The sequence below is a fragment of the Balaenoptera physalus genome (genome assembly GCF_965194825.1).
Source record: "Balaenoptera physalus genome assembly, chromosome: 17".
NCBI classification, from domain to species: domain Eukaryota; kingdom Metazoa; phylum Chordata; class Mammalia; order Artiodactyla; family Balaenopteridae; genus Balaenoptera; species Balaenoptera physalus.
In genome coordinates, this window is record NC_138895.1 from 83,725,962 (window position 1) to 83,748,596 (window position 22,635).

A 22,635-nucleotide genomic window follows, 5' to 3' on the forward strand; every position below is an offset into this window, starting at 1 on the left:
GTCCCAGGCCTCCCCAGCATTGCCTCCGAGAGTGTTCATCCCCCCAAGAAGGAAATCCCGGCCCCACAGTCCCCTCTCCAGCCTCAGAAAGCAGAGAGATGCAGCCAGAGTCCAGACGCGGGGAGTGGCCCCCAGAGACTCCTTCCCTGCTCAGCCCCCAGCTGGGCCCTTGTCTAGTTCCCTTAATTCCTGTTTACAGTTAGTCAACTCTCCAACTCAGTTTCTTAATGAGACAATTAGATGCCGTTTGAGGCGGAGAGTTTAGCTTATTTGTGGCTATTAATCCCCTGATGTGCTCTCCCTCCTTCAGGAGGGCTCCAGAATGCTAACATATGGGCTTTCCAGAGGGTGAGTAGGGCCTGTAGCTGCACACAGAGCAGCCGCTTCCTGTCTCATCACCGGCACCGCCATCACCACCGTCATCCCCACCATCATCCCACCATCACCACCATCATCCCCACCATCTTCACCACCACCATCCCCACCATCACCACCATCATCCCCACCATCACCACCACCATCACCACCGTCATCCCCACCATCATCCCATCATCCCCACCATCATCCCCACCATCTTCACCACCATCATCCCCACCATCACCACCACCATCACCACCGTCATCCCCACCATCATCCCACCATCACCACCATCATCCCCACCATCTTCACCACCACCATCCCCACCATCACCACCATCACCACCACCATCAACCCCACCATCTCCACCACCACCATCCCCATCGACAATCTCTCAGACACTTTGTCACAAGATAGGGGTGCAGAGAATGTGCCCCACCTTGGGAATTCTGGGAAATCATGGGGAGCTGCTAGAGATGCCATCTGTGTAAACACCCCTCAGCCTTCCAGAGAGGCTGTTGAAAGACCAGCAATGCTTTGGTGGCTGGAACAAGGGAGGCGGGGTTGCCCCTGGTGGGGCGGCACAAGCAGGGGCCACAGCAGGAAGGCAGGGCTTGTGAGAGGGCAGTGAGGGCCACGTCCAGGTAGCCAGGGTGCTGCAGGGGCAGACAGGAGGGTGCAGAAAGACAGGGGGATGGGGCACGTTGGCCGACCTCCAGCTGGGAGGTGAAGTAGTCAGGCTGGTGAAGCCGAGGGCAGAGCTGGGACAGCAGCTCTGGACGTCTTTCCCAGACTTGTTTCCACACGTTATCCGGGCCACACGGGCTCCGGGAGATAGCAGGTGGGCAGGACAGGCAGGCGGCTCCACAGAGATTCAGGTGTAAACTGGTCCAGGGAGCCAGAACCTGATACAGAAAAGGCAGGACAGGGTTCCGACCCTGGGCTCCCATCTCTTTCTTTCAAATGAAACCAGGCTCCTTGAGGGCAGGTCTTCCTGACATTTTTCATGACATGACGTGTTGGGAAACTGTGATGGTGTGTCTAGCACGTGGAGGTAAACAGATGAGGCTGCACTCGCTGGAGTCGATTAGTCCCAGTGGGGGGCCGAGATCTCCCCACACCGGGTCCCCCACATGCCTGCTTCAGGACAGGACCGGGTCTCCACTCTCTGCCCAGGGCCCAGCGCAGTAGCCGACACGGAGCCAGTCCCAGGCAGTGCTGGCTGAGGGAAGGAGGGGGCCTTACACACGCAGTGGGGTCTGCAGGGGTGGGAGAGGAAAGTAGAGGTGTTTCCAGCTTTGGAGACCGGCTGCTGAAACTACTTGGCACCATTCTCAGAGATCTGAAGCAGAGTCGCTGTGGAAGAAAATGCAATGAACACTGTTTTAGTTATTCTGAGCAACACCTGCGTGGCATTACATGGTTGAGAGGAAGATGGGAGACACAAAAGAAGGTCAGGACTGGACTCGCGGGCCTGACTCTCCCTGGACAGAGGGGGTGGTTGACGGCACCCGGAGTGGATGAGATCCCCAGGGAGGCAGAGCCCTGGAGCCGAAGCTGGGAATCTGATCCGAGTAAGAGGCAGGCAGCGGAAATGAAGCTCTCCGCGGGAGGTGGGGTAGGGAAGAAGGTCCCTGGGGGTGAAGGGTGATGGATGGTGATAAAGCAGAAAAAGCAGGAGGGGTCTGAGGGAGGCGGAGAGCCAAGCTGGCCCTGGCAGCTTCAGAAAAGTGACGAGGACAAGGAGCCAGGAGGGCAGAGATGAAGCAGTCTTGGTCCCTCCTGAAATCAGGTACAAAATGAATTCCTGTAATTGATTCAACCCATAAATGTTATAAGGAGAATTGAGTCTTTAAGGGAAGCATATGGAAATGTGTTTTGTGAATAATGTTGCCCAACCTCCCCAGAACTTTGCAGATGGATTTCCTGACCCTTTATCAGGGTGTGTGTCCAGAATAGCTCTGCCAGGAGGCAAGGCAGGCATTATTATTTCCATTTGGAAAATGAGAAATGTGGCTTCTGGTGAGTTTAAGAACTGGTCATCCAGGGAATTTGCCGCTCTTTTGGCTCCTGTACTGTGTCCTACTTACCCCCAAGTTGTCTATATGTCGGGAGGAGGTGGTCATCTCGCTGGTCTCCTCTTCCCCTTCTGTAAGTTCTATTTTGGAGACCTCATCCCTTCTGGTCTCAAGAGTTCTACGTAAACATGCTTCTTCTCGCTAATCTTTGACCCAGACTTCTCTCGAGGGTGCGTCCACCAGCCACAGAGTATCCTCAATAGATGACCCGTAGATTTCCCAACTCAGTCAATACTTGATGTATTTCATGCAAAACAGGCCCCCCATTTGCATAAGTGGGGGAGCCTTTCTCCCAGACCAGCACGCTGGGTATCCGCTCTCTCCAGCCACAGCCACTAGCACCCTCCCCTCTGGAGTTGAGCCCTCAGCACCCCCATGTCATGCCCTTGACTGAGAGCAGAGCAGCCCCCGAGCTCTTTCCTGGGCTTCCTGCAACGGGAGTGCTGACTGAATACAGAGTAGGTACGTTATGATGTAGGAGCCGCGTTTAAGGAGGGCTGTACCTAGTAGGGGATGAGAAAAGAGACGGAGAACAAGCAGTGAGGACAAAGATGTGGACGCAGAAATGGGCCAAACACGCGAGAGAACAGTGAGCAAATCAGATGATCGTTCCCAGACGTGGCGAGTCGCTCATAGGGAAGATGAAAGAAAACTGAGGGCTGGACTCAGGAGAGAGAAGGCTTTGAAGGGTGCAGGGTGTGCTTGGATTTAATAGCAAATAACAAAGCTCCTTTGTCCGTTCTTCATCTTCACTAGACAAGCCGGTGATGAACCGAGTCTTTGTTCTCCTGCCGGTTAAACTCGGTTTTGGCCAAAGAAGTTATGAGTAAGTGTGGATGGTGGAGCCAGGCGTGGAGAGGTTGACCCCATCAGAGTGGTACAAGTGGGGCTGGCGGTGCTCTTGGCACCTCCGAGGCTGCAGGAGGGGGAAGAAGGCTGGCTTGCACACATCGCTTTTGTGATGTTAGCTGGTAAGTAATGCAGGCGTCGGGATGGCATTTGGCAGAGAGAGCTGTATCAGTGCAAAATGTGACAGCCCGCAAAGTTAGTAAGACAAGGAAGCACATCTTAGAGGAACAGAGACCCAGGCTCTGCAGTAATTCCCACCCTGCCCAGCCCGATTGCTCCAGAAAGCTGGCATCTCCAGGGAAAATGAAAACAGAACAAAGACCTGGTCACGGCTCTGAGAAAACTGAGCAGTGGTGGCCAGGCCACTTCAGTCTCCCTGGACCTCAACATCTTCCTCAGTGGGATGGAGACACAGGGCCCCTTCTTCCCAGGGTGATAGTGAGGTCAAATGAAGGTTAGGTGTTGTCTCAGCCCATTCACAGAATGCCAGCCTGGGAGGCTTATAAATGATAGAAATATTTCTCACGGTTTTGGAGGCTGGAAGTTCAGGATCAAGTGCAGGCAGATTCGGCGTCTGGTGAGGGCCCCCCTCCGGGCTCATGAATGGTCATCTCCTCCCTGTGTCCTCACCTGGTGGAAGGATGAGAGGGCTCTGGGGTCTCTTTAATAAGGTAACTAATCCCATTCACAAGGGCCTCACCCTCATGACCTAATCACCTCCTAAAGGCCCCATCTTCTAACACCATCCATTGGGGGTTAGAATTTCAACATACGAATTTTGAGGGGGACACAAACATTCAGTCTATGACAGATGTTTTCTGTAAGCAGCGGGCTGCTTTAAGATGCGTGCTGTTCCTCTAACAATTTTGGCAAGAAAATGGTGCAGCCCTTGGATTTGAACTTTGGATCTGAGACAAACCCAAACATCTCCTTTCCCTGCTCACCTGGATGGTGGGACATGGGCAGGTAGCCTCAGATGTCTTCTGGGGAAGGAGTGTGAGACGCTTTCCCCAGAGTGGCCAAAGCACGTGGGTTCTAAGGTGAACTGAGTGGGTGTCTGGTATGAAGGGCCATGGCAGCAATGTCCTCCTGCACTGGTTAAGGTGCGTGGAAAGACTTGGACCATGGTTCTGGCCGCACAGCTCCCTTTACTCCTGCCTATTTCTTGACCTTCCTGGTGATTCTTGAGCCGCCCCCAAATCTGTATAATAAACTCCTTTGGTGCCTGAGTCAGCTGAACCATGCAGACCAAACTCTCAACCAACAGAGTTTCTGTTGAGGCCACCAGACATCCCCAAGGATGGCACATGCTCTGAGGTATTCCTCTAGCGGGCAGTGTCACCAGCAGGGTGTCCAGCCACTGGGATCACTACTAAGGAGTGTGGGGTTAGTGATTCAGGGGAAACCATCCAAATGGTGTGCAAGTCATGGCCATGAGGTGCTGTGCAGATAAGGAGGAGGCTGGCACTGACGTTGGGTGTCCCAGTGCCCTGGTCTCTGCAAGCCCCCTCCAGCTGTTGCAGGTGGCTATTTATCCTGTCTGGGTTTCCTTGAGCTTCCTGCATTGGCAGTTCTGTCTCTGCCATTAATTTGGGGAAATTCCCACTTGTTATTACTTCCAATATGTCTTCGGCTCGGTTCTTTTTCTGGTATTCCAGTTACACATATGTTACACCTATTTGATATTGTCCCACAGTTCTTGGATGTTTTCTTTTTGTTTTTGTTATTTTTGCACTATTTTTCTCTTGGATTTCGGTTTGGAGACTTTCTCTTGACCTATCTTCGGCCTCACTGATTCTTTCCTCTGCTGTGTCCAGTCTACTGACGAGCCCAGTGAGGACATTCTTCATTTCTGTTCCAGTGTTTGGATTTCTAGACTTGTCTTTTGATTCTCTCTTAGAGTTTCCACCTCGCTGCTTACTTCACCCACCTGTGTTACATGTGGTCTACTTTTTCACAGAGCCCTTAACATATTAATTGTAGTTATTTTAAATTCCCCGCCTGATAATTCTAACATCTGTGTCGCATCTGAGTCTGGTCCTGATGTCTGCTTTTTCTCTTCAGACTGTGTGTTTTCTTGCTTTCTGGCAGACCTTGTAATTTTTTGCTGAAAGCTTGGCATGTTGTATTGGGCGCGGGAACTGAAGTAAAGGGGTCTTTAGTGTCAGGATTCACGTTACTCTGGCCAGGTGCTAGGCCTATAACTGAAGGTGCTGGAGGCTTGATGGGTATTGATTTCTTTTCTTAGTCCCTTCTCCTGTCAGACCTCAATAAGAAAAAAAAATATTCATTCAACAAACATTTACTGAGACGAGGAAGAACTCCAGGCTTGGGATTCAGTGACGATGAGCAAGCCACGTCTTGCTCCATCCAAAGGGCTCACAGGCAAATGGAAAAGATGACTTCTTGTGCTCCACTGAATGCCTGTGAGGTGTGTGGTGGGCTGGATGAGGAAGTGGTCCTCTTCTTGGATGGGAAGAAGGGGCGGGTACAAGTTCTTCAGCGGGCAACCCTTAAATGAGGCTTTGCAGGCTGCATAGGAGTTGTTCAGGAAGAAAAGGGTAGGGAAGGGACTTTTAAGGATTCTATTTAAAGTGCTTAAATGTGAAAGGGAAGTGTGATGTGAATCATGAAAACCGGCCCAGATGAGGTTTAACTGGGTTAACGAGAGGCCTTCTTTTTCACGCACAGCACATCTGTCCCCACCGTTGAGTCAGGAGAACATTGTCCAGTCCCAACCCCACCGCACACCCCCGGCATCCTTGGGGCCTGGCACACAGCAGAGGCTAAACAAATACCCGTGAAGTCACAGAATGGATTTGAATTCGATTGAAATGAAACTGATCACAGTTAAAGAAGCAGAAGAGATCCTGGGCCAACCCACCTCACACCAACAGGGCATCCAGAGCATCAGAGGGTCCCAGCAGGACCACCTGCTGGATGACAGAGGTCTGCAGCTTTATTTATTCCTGCCTCCCCACTCCTTCCCTCACAGTCCTTTCACCAAGATATTCCTCTCGGGAGAAAAATGCATGCTGCTTAATATCTTTCTACTGGAGTGGACCTGATTCCAAGACTCTCACTTTACAGATATGCAAGCCTGGCCCAGAGAGGGAAAATTTCTCGCCACTCAGCTGTGGAGCTGGACCTCAAGCAGGGCATCCTGGACGCCAGGTGGATGCCCTCTGCATTACCCCAGGGTCTCGGCCTCCCAGGGGTGTTTGTGGGGGGTCACTGATTCAGTGTCCTCGGCCCCTTGCTGTCTGTAGAGCCAGGAGGCCTCTCTTCTGCTTCTGCCCCAAGACCTGGACAAAACACTTTAACTCTTTAGGCCTCTAATTCCTCCCTCATCAGATGGAGATAAAGATCTTCATCCCGAGGCCTCACAAATCAACCACCCGATGATGCCACCGCCCTGGTCCCTCACTCCAGGACCATCCTCCTGGGTGGAAACTTGGTGCATCAACACTCAAACTGGACTCTTCCAGACAATCACTGCCCTCCGCCATTGTATCAATACTGATCGTGTCTGCCGAAGCTCCGAACTTGCGTGAGGGATTAAATCAGTTTAGCCAGGGTCTGAGTGCGGGTTGCATTTTGAGCAGCGTCAATATGTCCACCTGTGTTGAGGCTCTCGCTCCCATTACCAATTCATGAGGTGTCTGCTGGAATTAGTAAATCCCTTTCATTTACTTACGTAGGAGAAGAGGTTTAATAGCTGCCACATGAAATTTGCAAATTGTGCTCCATCTGAGGCTGATTAATAAAACACCATGGAAAATACATCAGTCATTTCGGGACTTAAATTAGCACCACGTTTGACTTGAATCATCCTCTTTTCACCAATGATATGGCTTCGCATCTCCCTCCCTGCTGTTTCTCCTTCATCCCTATTTTTTCCCTCCCGATCTCTGCAGTTCAGGTGCTCATTAGGGAAGCCAAGTGGGAGAGCAATGAGGTTGCTTGTGGATGCGGCTTATCTCCCGTAGTCTGTGTGTACCCAGCGGGAGACTCATTCATCGCCTCGTGCCCAGAGTGCCAGCCCGTAGTAGATGAACGAGAGTTGAAAGGAGAGATCATGAAATCACCGCCGTCTCTATAATAGGGAGCGGTTGTTGCAGGCGAAAATTTGTCAAACAAGCATGTCAAGCACCGTGTGAAGCAATTTGCATGCGTTGTTTCATATGATGATCATGATTGCCCAATGGGAGCCCTTTCATTCTCTCTGTGCTGCAGATGGGGGAAGCAGAAACTTAGGGATGTTAAGTAACCCGCCCAAGGTGACCCAGCAAGAACTGGGGAAGCAGGAATCTGAACTTTCTAACACTTCCTGAGGGCACATCCTATTTTACGGATGAGGCACAGAGAAGGCTGCACTCACGGCCACATGCTGGTCCGGGGCTCTGGGACCGGAATCTGGGTCTCCCACTCCTTGGAGTTCATCATCTGCAGATGCTCATGGAGGCCCTGGGTGCTCCAGGCTCTGTGCCGGGCGTGGAGACGTAAACACCCGGCAGAGTCCCCGCCCCCAACAAATAGGCTAACGTCCCAGGGTCATTAAACAAGCAAGTCCATGGAGGTGCACAGTGTGTGGTTAGGAGAAGGGCAGGTCCCCATTCGTGCAACATCTGGATATGGAGAACAGTCACCTGGACAGTCAGCCAGGAGAAAATAAGTCTTGTCCCGACTCCCCCTTCCCGTTCTGAGCTTCTGTTGCATCATCCACGACATGGAAGTAATAACGCCTGGCCTGTATATATACCTAAGGGGGCTTTGTGAGGCTCAGATCTAGAAAATTCCCCATGAAAGACATTTGGAAGAGTTCGACCCCACACATGCACAATGGGACAATCTACCCAACCCTACAAACCCTGGTGGTTATTAGTCTTTGGGGCAGAATTGCTGGCGGCGTAGCACAGGGTCACAGCCCCCCTTTCAGCTGGTAGCACACCCGGAGTCCTAAATGTTAACAGATTTTACATTATCCCCCAGATTACACACCCATTAGCAGCAGAGTCTAGTCATGATGGGGGCATTAAGGCATGACATCCCTAAAATAATGGGAATTTGAATCGGGCCCCAGAGGCAGTAGGGGCTGGTTTAATGAGCTGGTGGAAACTCAGCCCCTTCCCCCTTTTTATGTCCCCAACCCCAGCCAAGTTTCCTCTTAGAATCTCCTCAAAATAAGAGAAGGCAACTTTGACAACCTTCTGGTTAGAGCCACAGATGATGGAAGAGACTCAAAGGAGAACCTAGTGGTCCTCGAAGAGCGGGAAGCACCAGAGCAGACAAGAAGCGTGTGAGCGTGGCCTCACTCCCCACGCTGCAGCATGACCTTCCTTCCCCTCGGGGGCTTTCTTTAACCCCTTAACTGGACTCCAGCCTCCCTGGGGCAAGTGTCTACTGTGTCCTTCCTCTTTCACATGGGTCACGAGGCTCCCTAGTCCCTGCCTTGCGGTGTTCTCTGTGAAGGGACAGGCTGCACCTGGCACAGCGTTCAGCTCTTAGCAAGTGTTCGGTAAAGGGTTGTTAAATTATTGGATGAACCTTAGTTATAACCTAGGACCTGAACTTACTGCAAACATTGACCGTGCTCATGGTAAGGCAAGACAGTAAGATGAGTCACTCAGGGAGCCCCAACCTTACTGATAGGAGCACAGGAAAGGACCGGGTAACTGGATCCACCACTAGAGGCAACAACCCCAAGCCCAGGGGCCAGAACACTGGACTGGTTAGATGGTTCTCATAACTAATGGTTCCTACTGGCATTGGGAGCTTCTCAAATCGGCCCCACAAATTCCAGATCCCTCCAAGCCTTCCAGAGGCACTCCATTAAAGATCAGGGTCCTCTATCATAATTTTGTCTTTGCAAACTAGTTTTCCTGGTCCCGGGCTCTCATTCCACAAACATTCCCTGTGAACGTTTGCATTGCAGAATTGGCAGGGTAAACAGGGCTGAATCAGCTGGAGTCCCTGCCCTGGAGGTGCTCACAGTTCTTTCTGGAAGAAAGTAATGTGCCCAGATAATTAGAGTGCAGTGTGATGAATGTGATAATTGGGTAAGAACAAAGCTGCATGGAAGCACAGAGCAGAAAGTTAAACTATGCCTGTCGAGCTGCCATGAACTTCAAAGATGATTAACTTTGGTGGTGAGTTTTGGTTATAAGTCAGAGTTCACTCATCATCAACCCAAGGCAGGGGAGGGATAAGAGAGCATTCTAGGCAGAAAGGACAATGTAGGCAGAACCCCAGAGCCCCAGAAGAGATTTTTGTGGAACAATAATGAATTTCCTGGGACTGGAATCTAAGCTGCTTGAGATGGGGTGTCAGGCACTGTAGCTGGAGAGGCAGGCAGGTCAGACTTTGAAGGGCTTTGAACATCTTACTAAGATTATTTGACTTTATCCTGTGGGCCACGGGGAGCCCTTAGAGGGCTTTAAATAAGAGGAGTGACATGATGAAATTTATGTTTTAGAAAGATACCTCTGGCAGCAGCTTTCCATTATTAGTACAAAACTCCCCATCGTGAAAGCTTAGAAGGCAGTCCTGTCTTAAACCACCTCTGTCCTCTCATCTTTTGATGAGAGGAAGTATCATGTATAAGACTGGAATTCTGGGACTTCCCTGGTGGCACAGTGATTAAGAATCTGCCTGCCAATGCAGGGGACCCAGATTCGAGCCCTGGTCCGGGAAGATCCCACATGCCGCGGAGCTCCTAAGCCCGTGCGCCACAACGACTGAGCCTGCGCTCTAGAGCCCACGAGCCACAACTACTGAAGCCCGTGTGCCTAGAGCCCGTGCTCCACAACAAGAGAAGCCACCGCAATGAGAAGCCCGCGCACCGCAACGAAGAGTAGCCCCCGCTCGCCGCAACTAGAGAAAACCCTCATGCAGCAATGAAGATCCAACACAGCCAAAAATAAAGTAAAAAAAAAAAAATTATAAAAAAAAAGATTGGAATTCTGATCCTGGTTCTGCCCCTGATTCCCTGAGTGGCTCTGGATAAGAATGTGGGCCTCTGTTGCCCATCTCTAAAATCAACACTGACTCTGCACATCTCACAGGGCCAGTGTTAGGGTCTGATGGCAAAAAGGATGTGAAGAGTATTTTCAATTGTAATTGGCTTTGTAGACATAAGGGGTCCTCATTTTTATTTATGAAAATGGAGCTCTCTATCAAGGCAAAGGTAAAAGGATATTTGAGCAGGACATAATATTTTGGACAGAAATGGAGCCTGGCAATCATCCACTCCAACCTCCCTCAACCTACACAGCAGACAAACAAACCTCCCCCTCCCCTATACGTACCCCCAATCGCCTACCATCACACAAGTCCACTGTAGTCAAGATCCCCAAATTAACAATCTACTCTTATGGGCTCTGTCCGAGGTGTTGACCCAGGATCCTTACCCTGGGCTGACTCCCTGGTCGACCGGGGACTCTGTCCATGGTTCTGACCTCCTCGTATTCTTCCCACACATTCAAGAATTTACTCTGAGCACAAATGGCAGGTATACTCCATTTCTGAGCACCTTAACCAGAGAAAGCATTACAACCGTCTGTCCCTCAGAACTCACTCTTCCCCAGTAGATTTACAACTCATAAACACAGTCATCGGAGCCAGGTGTATAAAGCCAAGGTCCTGGCACTCCAACATTAACCATGAACCAGTAGGAGGGACTCAGGGACCTTGTATCCTAATTCCAACCCATTTATGAACTTGCCTTTCCCAGTGAGTCATTTACCAGACCCACTCCCTCTCTCCCTCATTCTCTACTTCTGTTGCAGCTCTCACAAAGGGAGGAAATGAACACTGGTTCAATGGCTGCAGCTGCTGCCCAGAATCTACAAGAAGAGCCAGTGCACAAGGAAGAGGGAGGAGACACTGGCTTTGACTATGTTGCAATGAGGTTTTAGATTTTCCTTGAGCAAGGACTAGATGGCCACCATCATTCCTTTCAATTACTAAGATTCTCTGATTCTGTAATCCCCACCACTTGCAGCACCGTAGTCACCCGCCGAGGTGCTCCTGAACGCTGATTACAGTACGCTACATTTTTGTGATTCTGGCAATCTTTCCTGTTCCATCCTTCTCTCCTTAGGACTTTGCTTCCCTGTGTTTTGCATCTTGAGGACATTCCTGAGATTTCTGAGATTTTCCTTTCTTTTCCCAAGATTTCTATCCCCAAAGCATGCCTGGGATGCATTCCAAATTTGAAGATCAGTAGTTTTGAAATTGAGCAAACTTTCTGTATCTCAATTTCCTCTTTGGTAAAATGAGGATATCGATATCCTCCTCCTTGGATATAAATGAGATATTATGTACAAACCATAGTCTCTCATGCCTGAAGTACAGTGGGTGCTCAAGAAATACTGTCTTTTATCTTCTTCTTCCAAATCAATGATTACATGACCCAATCCCTGATAATGTATTAATTTACTAACTCATATTTGCATGTTACCCTCGTTCAGTCTTTGTGTTTCTTCCTAAAGGAATTGATTTCTTTAAAGCGAATGCTGGGTCATTGGTGCCTTTTTCAAATCCCAGAAGTAACACAATGTGAGGAGCTCATTGTTTTTCCTATGCACAAAATCATGGCAGGACACATAGAACATTGAAAATAATTCATTTTCTTCTGGCTAGTGATTTTCTCCAAGCTACGAGAGTATTTCTTCTTTCTTCCCCAACTTCAGAGAGGATGTGAGACTGAGAAAAGCCACCTTCTTCAGATGGAATGGAATTAAGTTGCCTAATTTATAAGCCTGGGCTGTTGTCTGGGCCGGAGTTTCTGTCCTTTGAAGATGTCAAACAGTAATGAAATAAGGCTTCCAACACCCAGCCAACACTAATTATTCCAGTGCTGCTGGGACACAGCGAAACAGCCTGGTTCTTTGCCTGGCAATAGGGAAAAGAAAAGCTCTCTTGATTCAGGCATCAACTGGCAGAGACTCCTAAATGGTGTCTTGCAATAGTTCTAGGTTTGACCTTGAGCAAGTCACTTCTTTTACCTGCACCACCCTCTGTCTCCCCACTCTCAAATACCCCAATAATCCCCCACTCACACTGCACATTTTATCTTAATTAGGTCCTGTTTATGCCTAGTACTCGTCTCTCCATCTGTCCTGCCAAACTTCGTCTCTCACAGCATGGATACTGCCCAGATTTAGGCCTAGATCATCGCTCACCTGGAGTGATCAGCGTCTCCCTGGTGGCTTCCATCTGTCCCAGATCTCTCACCTCTAATTCATACAGCACACTACTTCCAGGCCAATAATTTATAAAATGCAAATCTGGCCATATCCCTCCACTGCTTCAAATCACTCAATGACTCCTTTATTCTGACATTCAAGGACTTTCACAATTTGTCCCACCTCTTTCTATCCAACTTATTTCCATACTATCCCTGGTGTTCTGTATTCCAAGGGCCTTGCTACTTGTCTTTTTTCACACCAACTTTCCACCCCTGCCTTAATACATTCCATTCCCTCTTTGCCCAGCGTTGCTCCAAACTCATCCTCCAAAATTGAGTGGCAGTGTTACCTTCTCTTCAAAGCCTTTCTGGATATTCCAAGACCAGTCTTCACACTCTTTCCAGAGAACTCTTCCCAGCAATAAATGTTCCCATGTGGTCCCCAAAAGTCTGATCCAAGGAACAAACCCTCTAGGAAGAACAGTCAGTTGGTTGCCTGCCACACCCACAGTGACCTGCCATGCCCAGTGTGCCTGGGTCTTCTTACATCTGGAACCACCATGCCTGTATCGACCAGGTATAAAGCCATTTCCTGTTACTGCCAGCGCCATGAGGAGAAAGCCACTCCTTGGCACCAAGTTGCTTTCAGCATATGCTGCTCAGGATGGTCAACTACATTCTGAAGTTAGCGGATGCTGTGAACAGCTGTGATCATTGACAAGCTGCTGTGAACAAATCACCCTCTCTCCCCTGCGGGATTACACACCCTGCTCACCTGTCTTCTTGTCTTCTACCTGTGTAACTCTGACCCTCAGTAATGCTGGAAGAATACACCTTATAGAAACCAGAGCTGTCCATGCCTCATACCCCGCCCCCCCGACATACACATACATTATGGAGAGCGTAGAAGCCAAGCTCCGCAGCTTGTCCTGCAAACACGGTCCTTCTTGACCTGGTTCCAGCTCCTCCAGCTCCACCTTGAGTCTCTCCCCTGCCTCCCAGGAACCGCACAATGCAGTCATAGCATCCTTCTGGGGAGCCACAGCTAGTAGAAATGCACGATCACACTCTGTACCCTGACACAGGCTCCTGAAAGACACGGGAATACCTTTTCCCTGCATCTCGGTCCGAAGAATTCCTCCTTATTCTTTGAACCAGCTGAAATTTTACTCCATTTTTCAATGCTGTTTTCCAAACCAATCTTCAGCATTTAATTTTATTCTTTTCAGAATAATACATGTGTACAGTTTTACAAGGCTTATAATGTAAACTACTAGCTCTAGTCCTGACTGCTCCCAGCTCTTTGTAGTGGGCACACAGGCTCCCCACCTCTCTGGTTTGCAGGAGAAAGATTCTTCCCTCAAAGACTCCTGGACCTTATTCCACTCCAAGAAGATGGAATGAAGTACCTGACTGGTAGCAACACTTCTCCTCTTGGACCAGTGGGAGAGGGTGACCTGGGAAGGGTCTTGCTTTGTGGAGTCAAACTCACCCTCCGACAGATTTTTCCAGAGTCTATACTGGTGAGACAGGTCAGTGAAAAGGAAGTAAACAGACCATTTTTGCTTTCACATCAAATGGCCTGCTCCAACTTAAACTATATTAGTAATAAAAGTTTATCCTCCCTCTGCTGGCTCCATTGTCACATTCTTCAATTGATTCAGAACTTGACAGAGGAGGAAGATAACGGTTTATTGGCTTCCCTCAAAATCTTAACCATTTCCATTTTCCCAAAGAAGCCACCCTCCTCACTTATACCTGTTTCTTCTGGCACTTAACTCCATATTTCTAAATCACATGATTATACTGCTATTTCTTGATTTTTCAGTTTTACATAAACTCTATTGACTTCCAACCATAGGAGGTAAGGACCCCTGCACACTTACTTCCCATTCTCCATCCTTCCGGTAGAGTCTATCAACATTCAAGGTTTAGATTGTTATGATTGTACAGCTAAGTCATATGTCTATTCTATATGTTTTTGTTTTTTTCCTGGAGTTAATAATTACCAAATTATTTCATTTATCTATGTGCATACACTAATTTAGCTAGGTGTTCTGACAGAAGTGAGTTCCTCTCGACATGTTTGAGCCATGCTGGGTAATCCATCAGCCTCTTTGCTTTCTTGGAGCCTCTCCTCCTTAGCCCTCCACCCCCTGCTTCCACGAGGAAGGACCACTCTCTAGACAGCGGTCCTAGCCCTCCCCTCCTCCATCTCCCTGGGGATCCTTCACCTGCTTTCTACATGGGGTCCCCTGTTTCCTGAATTCCATGACTTCCTCTTTCATCATTTAAGTTCTCATTCATGGGGAATGTGTTTTTCAGGAGCTTCCTGAGAATCAGCACAAAAAAAAAAAAAAAAAAAAGAACTTGAGACCTTGAAGAAAGTCTTCATTCCATCATCAGAATGATTTGTAATTTGTCTGGGTCTATAATTTTCATTTAAAATTCACTTTTCTTTAGATTATTCAGAGATTCTTTGTCTTCTAGCTTCTAGCACTGCTTTTGAGAAGACTGATGCCATTATTATGCCTGATAATTTGTTTTACACCTTTTTTCTTCCCCAAAATTCTTTAGAGTCTTGTATTTATTCCAGATAGTCTGAAATATCACACTGATGGGGACCCATTCAACTGGAAGCCAATTTTCTTGACTTATTTCTCAGGCAACTTTCTCTTCTCTACGGTTTCTGTTCTCTTTTTTTGGAAGTGTCATTATTTGGGCATTGGACCTCCTGAGCTGATCATTAACTTTCTTTCTCTTTATTATTTTGTTTTGCTTTCTGGAAAATTCCTTTATCTAGTTCAATTTTATTGAATTAAACAATTGTTTGTTCTCTAATTTTTAATTAATAGGAGATTTCTTGTTTGTTCTGAATGTTTCTTTTTCACAGGATCTTAGTACTGAAATGAAGGTAATCCATCTTCCATTATTTTGCTGAAGATATGGATTTAGTGTTGTTTCTGTTGTCATTCCCCCTCACCCCCACTTATTACTATCTCTGGTTCATTTAGTTTGTTTTGGTTCATTCTTTTTTGTTGGTTTTTATTTCTCTCTTTCACATTAGAAGTTCTCCTCAGGGTTAAGTAGCCGTGGAAATCTGCTCATTTTTGCAAGTAGATGATGAAAAGTTAATTGGATACTCTGTGTGTTGGGGCCGGAGGGGGTCCAATGTAGGGTGACAAGGAGGCACGTGGCATTTTTTATTTGGGACCCTCAATTGTCAGTGTCTGTGGGTTTTTCCTCTTTGGCCAATTAGTTTACCTGGAGAAGATGCCTCTCACCTGCTTGGGGAGCATGAGACTGGCTTCCAGAGATCTTAGAGTTGAGTGTGGAAGGGGGGATGAGGTCACACTGATTCATTTAAGCCACTTCATTAAAACACTTTGCCCTCATTTTTTTCTATTGTCCAGTCAAGAAGCCATCTAGTGCAACAGCTCCAGAAAGTGAATTTCAAGTCTTCTGCTGGATACGGGAGGTGCTGTTGCCTGATGCTCAGAAGTGAGGAGAAGAAGTAGAGAAGTCTACCTCCTTTTCATAAAGACTTTAAAACAATCCTCCTTTTTCTCAACCCCACCTACACTCTCACTGCTCCCTTAGGGACACCTAGGGTCTCTGATTCTTGAGGCCGCGTCTGAGGTTCCAAACAATGGGTCACTTTCCCAACAGGCAGACTCTTGAGCTCACCTGACTCTAGAGGGTTAATTCCATCGCCTCCTCTCTGTCTCTTTTTCACCTTTGGCAGCTGTGCTGACATTTTGCTGTTTTGTCCCTGACACTCTCTTTGTGCTTGTGGTTTTGTGCCTGTTCACTCCCTTTCCTGTTATTTTAACAGGGCTCTCCGAGCCGGTCGAAGTAGACCTCTGGATTCAAACCGCCATGTTTAATCAAAGTCCCTGTCACAAGTTTTATGGCCCCATCCATACCTGACAGGTTGCCATTGTTTACTGAGAAATATCTATCCCACACTTCCCCAGTTAAGTCAAGAGCTCCTTGGAGGCCACGTTCGCATCTCTCACTCCATCTCCTTGTTTCCCTTAGCACTTAACAATGTGTCATTAACATGTGTTAAATTAAATTGAACTCTAATTACACCTCACATCTCTTCTGCATGGAGCCAGAAGCCATGGAGACAGACAAATACTCTGTCCCAGACCCATGTCATAGCACCAATATCACAGTGATCATGACCTTGGAGTCTCATCCTGGCCTTTTGCAATCCCAGTGGCACAAATTCCCTCAATCTTGGTTTTCATGCCTGCAAAATGGGTATAATGCCTACCTTGTGAATTATTTTTGATAATTAAATAAGATAATGTCTGTAAGAGGTCTCAGCATATACGGGGGATACAATAAGTGTCCCATCTCTTCCTGTTACCCTCATTCTACGAGAGGCGAGGGACCTAGAAATGTCAGGTGTTTTGCCAGAAGTGACAATTGGGACAATGGGAGGAGGGGTGCTGGAGCCCAGCTTTCCCGACGCTTCCTACAGGCCCTCACACGACGACAGACTCCTAGGAGTCAGCTCACTCTAAATGAAAGCCAAGCTGAACACCTTTCCTTCATAGTAATTTCCTTGGAGATATTTAATAGCCACTGGAGAGAGGGGAAAAGTTCAATCTTGAAGACAATCCCGGTTTATAGCTTTACGGCACTGGTGATGGCTGTCCGCTCAGAACAGCACGATTTCCTCTCCATCTTCCCTATTTAAGACCCATCTTCACCACGCTCCATGCAGAGTGCTGGGTCTCACCCTAGAAACGGCCCCACTGCCCATCTGCATGTTCATTAACTTACATTTTCCTCATTAAGAGGAAGGGAGGGAAATACCTGTTCAAGCTGAGTGAGCTGGAGGGAAGTTCCAGAGCTGTGCTGGGGTCAGAGGAGAACACGGCCTTCCTGCAGGAGGAAGCCTGGAGTAACGACAACAATAATAATAACAAGAGTGGTGACCGTGAGGTGTTAGAATGTCCTCCCACTGTTACCTCCTCCAGTTCTCATCAAGGTCCCGTAAAGACGGCAGGATGGGTAGCCCCTCAAATCAGAGGAAAGGAGAGTCGGGGGAGGGGATGGAGAGAGAGCTGGGCTGGGATCCCAAAATCTGGGTTTGAGTCCTGGCTGCTCCACAGGAACATGAACTTGAGTCTCAGAAAGGTGAAATGACTTGACATAGGGCTTAGGGTGAAACACAAGCAGAAGCAGGGCCTGAAGCCACCCTTTCCAATCCCATAACCTCTGCAATTTCCACCCTGCCACGCTGGCGGCTAGCTGGTGGGCAATACGGTGTGATCACTACAGATCACAGAGCCGGACTGTCTGAAGCACAGACATTATCTAGTTATCTCCTTTAAAATTAATCCTCGTGGCCAACCTTGTGGGAAGGCAGGGAGAGCGGCTGTAACCGGGTATGTTGTATGGGGCTTCCTGTTGAAATGAACTTAGGGAGAGTCAGCAAGGGAACCACCACAGGTGAGATGAAGAAGGGTAAGGATTTGCCCAGTGACCCATGACTGTGGATGGGCAGAGTCAGTGCTGTGTGTTCATCGCCCCGTTTCCTCTGCGTGGGCCATGGGTGGACTACCTTTCCCGTCCTCCCTTGCGGTAGGTACAGCACCATGGACAGAGGCCAGGCCAGTGGGTCTGGCTACAACTATCTGTCATGATGATTCAGCCCCCAGTGATGGGGAAGCCCAGAGCCCCAGATGGCAGTTACGTGATGGAAGGAAGATGTATTTGTTTCTGCGGCATAGTCTAACCTTTCCTGACTAACACACAAGGACATGGATGAAGATATGAAGGAATTGTCCAGGCAGAGAGTCCCCTGTAACTACTCTGCCAGATTCTCTTACCACCTCTTCAGCACCTGACCCCCTCCATCCTCAGGTCACTACGTAAATGTCACGTCCTCAGATATTTCCTCCCTGAGGCTGCCGGTCCCCGCTGTACACACAGGCACTCAACATCATACATGATGCAAGCTGTTTATGTAAATATTGTTTATATACCCGGCTCCATGATGCGCATGTAAACGTAGTGATGTCAGGACTTTGACTGGTTTGCCTGTTTATTCCTGGTGCCCAGCACAGAGCCAGGCACTGACTGAACATTACAATTTCCCTAGCCTAGTGGAACTGGGTTTTAAACCAAACCCACAGAGAATATTATTTGTAATAAATATTTTAAATATGCATGTACATGCTACTTAGGCTAATTGTTAATAAACTGTATATATTTATTCACGTTTGAGGAAGTTTTATTTTTTTTCAAAAGTCAATTGTATTGAGGGATAGATTACATAGAGCAAAATGTACCCATTTTAAATGTATCTTTGGATGAATTTGGGCAGATTTATACACCTGTGTGACCATCACCACAATAATGATAAAGAACATTTCCATCAGCCCAGAAAGTTCCCTGATGCTCTGTTCCAGTCAGTCCTCCCAACCCCAGCCCTGCGCAACCACTGCTCTGCTCTCTGTCACTATAGATTAGATTTGTGTTATTAGAGACTCATATAAATGGAATAGTAAAGTGCACACTCTTTTGTGTCTGGATTCTTAAGCTCAGCACTTTTTTGAGATTCATCCATGTATTTATATATTTCAGTCATTTATCCATTTTTATTGTTGTTACATTTTCATAGTATGAATATACTATAATTTGCTTATCTGTTCATCTTTTTTCCATTTTAGTAACAGCTGTATTGGGATATAATTCACATACCATAAAATTCACTCTTTTAAAATGTACAGCTCAGTGGCTTTTAGTATGTTTACAGAATTGTACAACGAGCACCACTATCAATTTTAGAAAATTTTCATTAGTCCCGAAGAAAGCCTGTACCATTTGCAGTCACCCATCCCATTCCTCCATCCTCCCAAACCACTGGCAGTCACTAATCTACTTCCTGTCTCTATGGATTGGCCTTTTCTGGAGATTTTATATAAATAAAATCATACAATATGCAGCCTTTCATGCCTGGCTTATTTCACTTAGCTTCGTGTATTCAAGGTCCATTCATGTTGTAGCCTGTGTCAGTATTTCATTTCTCTTTATGGCAAAAAATAATATTCCCTTGTACGGATTGACCATGTTTTGTTTATCCATTCACCAGTTGCTGGACATTTGGATTTTTCCATCTTTTGGATTTTATGAATAATGGTGTTACGAACATCTGTGTACAAGTTTTTGCATGAACACATTTTTCCAGTTCTCTTGAGTGTATACCCAGAATTAGAATTGTTGAGTCAAATGATAACTCTATGTTTAACTTTCTGAGGAACTGCCAAACTGTTTTCCAAAGTGGCTGCATCATTTTACATTCCCCCCAGCAATGTGTGAGGTTCTAATTTCTCCACACTCAACATTTGCTATTGTCCATTTTGTTGATCATAACCATCCTAGTGGGTGTGAAGTGATATTTCATCGTGGATTTAATTTGTGTTTCCCTGATGATTAATGACACAGAGCATCTTTTCATGTGCTTATTGGATGTTTGTATATCATTTTTCGGAGAAATGTTTGTTCAAATCCTTTGTCCAATTTTTAAATTGGGTTGTTTGTCTTTTTACTGCTGAATTATAAGAGTTCTTTATATATTCTGATGCTAGACCCTATCATATACATGATTTGAAAATTTTTTCTCATGTTCTATGGGTTTTTTCATTTTCTTGACAGTGTCCCTTGAAGCACGAAAGTTTTAAATTTTGATGAGTCCCAGTTGGTTATTAATGTCATTGCTTTTCTGTGCTTATCCATTCACATCTTGATGGATAATTGGGCTGTTTCCAGTTTTTCCCTATTATGAATAAAGCTTCTATGAACATTAAGATGTGAGTTTTTATGTGGATACCTGTATTCATTTATTTTTGGTAAATACCTGGGAGTGAAATTTCTGGATGGTTTGATAAGTGTATGTTTAACTTTTAAGAAATTGCCAAACTGTTTTCCAAGTGGTTGTAGCACTGTCCACTCCCATCAGTGATGTGTGAGAGTCTGACCCGCTCCACATGCCCATCAACACTTCACATTGTCAGTCTCTTTAAATTTAACCATCCCGATGGGCACGCAGGGGTCTCCACTGTGGTTTAATATGCACTTTCCTGATGCCCAGTAATGCTGAGCATATTTTCATGGGCTCATTGGCCCTTTGTATCTCTTGCTTTGCCATGTGTCTGTTCAAATCTTTTGCCCATTTGTACTGGGTCTCTTATCTTCTTCTTCTTAAGCTAAAAACCTTTGTATAATATATCCTGATTACAAGACCTCTGTCAGATATGTGTACTGTGAATATTTCCTCCTATTCTATACCTTGCTCTTTATTTTCTTAACAATGTCTTTCAAAGAGCAGAAGTTTTTAGTTTTGATGAAGTCCAATTTAACAGTATTCTCTTTTACAGTTTATGTTTATCTAGAGCCTACTTAAGAAATCTTTGCTTATCCCAAGATGGTAAGTATTTTAAACAATGATTTTTGTCTAGAAGTTTTGTAGCTTTAGGTTTTACATTTAGGTTTATGATCCATTTCGAGTAACTTTTTTTTTTTTAATTTTTTTTTTAAACTTTTTTTAAAAAAATTTTTATTTATTTTTATTTTTATTTTTTAAATTAAATAATTTATTTATTTTTGGCTGTGTTGGGTCTTTGTTTCCTTGCGAGGGCTTTCTCCAGTTGTGGCAAGCGGGGGCCACTCTTCATCGCGGTGCGCGGGCCTCTCACTATCGCGGCCTTTCTTGTTGCGGAGCACAGGCTCCAGACGCGCAGGCTCAGTAGTTGTGGCTCACGGGCCCAGTTGCTCCGCGGCATGTGGGATCTTCCAGACCAGGTTCCAGACCAGGGCTCGAACCCGTGTCCCCTGCACCGGCAGGCAGACTCCCAACCACTGCGCCACCAGGGAAGCCCCTCGAGTAACTTTTTAACGGCCTGAAGTTGGGGGGGTGAAGTTTCATCTTTTTTCCCAAATGTATATCCAATTGTTTCAACACCATTTGTTAAAAAGGCTATTCTTTCCTCCACCGAATTACCTTGGCAACTTGTAAAACATCAATTTTTCATAACAATCAACAATAGTTTATTCATTGCCAGGAGGTAGAAGTAAAATTGATGTTTGTGTCGTGGCCTCGTATTCTGTGATTTTGCTAAAGATGTTAACTAGGATTCTTCTGGATTTTCTCTGCTTACAATCAAGTCATTTACAAATAAAGACAGTTTTGTTTCTTCCTTCCCAATCTGTATGTTTTTATTCCTGTTTCTTGCCTTCTTACACGGCTAGAATTTCCACCCTAATACTGGGTAGAAGCGCTGGGGGTGGGCATCCTTTCCCAACCTTAGGAGATGATGTTATCTGTAGACATATTCTTTATCAGATTGAGGAATTTTATTTCTATATAGTCTGTTGAGATTTTTTTTTATCATAAATTGCTGTTAAATTTCATCAAATGCTTTTTCTGCATCTACTAAGAAAATTGTATTTTTCTGTTTTATTCTTATAATATGGTAAATTAATTGATTTTCATGGGTTAAACTTTTTTGCATATTAACTCGACCTTAGATTCCTGTAATAAACCCTAATCAGTCAGGGTTTATTATCCTTTTTATGCATTGTGATTTGATTTACTAATATTTTCTTCAAGACTAGCACTGTTATTTGGTGCATACATATTTAGGATTATTATGTCTTCTTGATGAATCTAGCCCCATATTATTGTGATGTGCCTTTTTTTTCTATTATATATATATATTTTTTTCCTGAAGTCTACGTTTCTGATATTAATATAGCCATTTCAGCTTTCTTTAGAGTTTGGATGGCATAGATATTTCCACTTTTAAGTGACATGTATCTTTATATTTTAAATTGGTTTCTTAACAGAGAGTCAAATCTTGCTTTTTTTATCCAGTCTGACAATTTCTGTCTTTAGTTGGAGTGTTTCTACCCTCTACATTTAAAGTAATTATCCATGTAGTTGGATTTAAATCTGTTCTCTTACTATTCATTTTATATTTATTCATCTGTTCCTTGTTCCCTGTTTCCCTTCTCCTGCCTTTTTTATATTGGGTGTTTTTTAGGATTCATTTTATCTCCATGACTGGCTTATTAGCTCCACCTCTTTGTTTCTCTTCCTGTGATTAGGCTGGTGTTTATAATATGTGTTTAATTTATCAC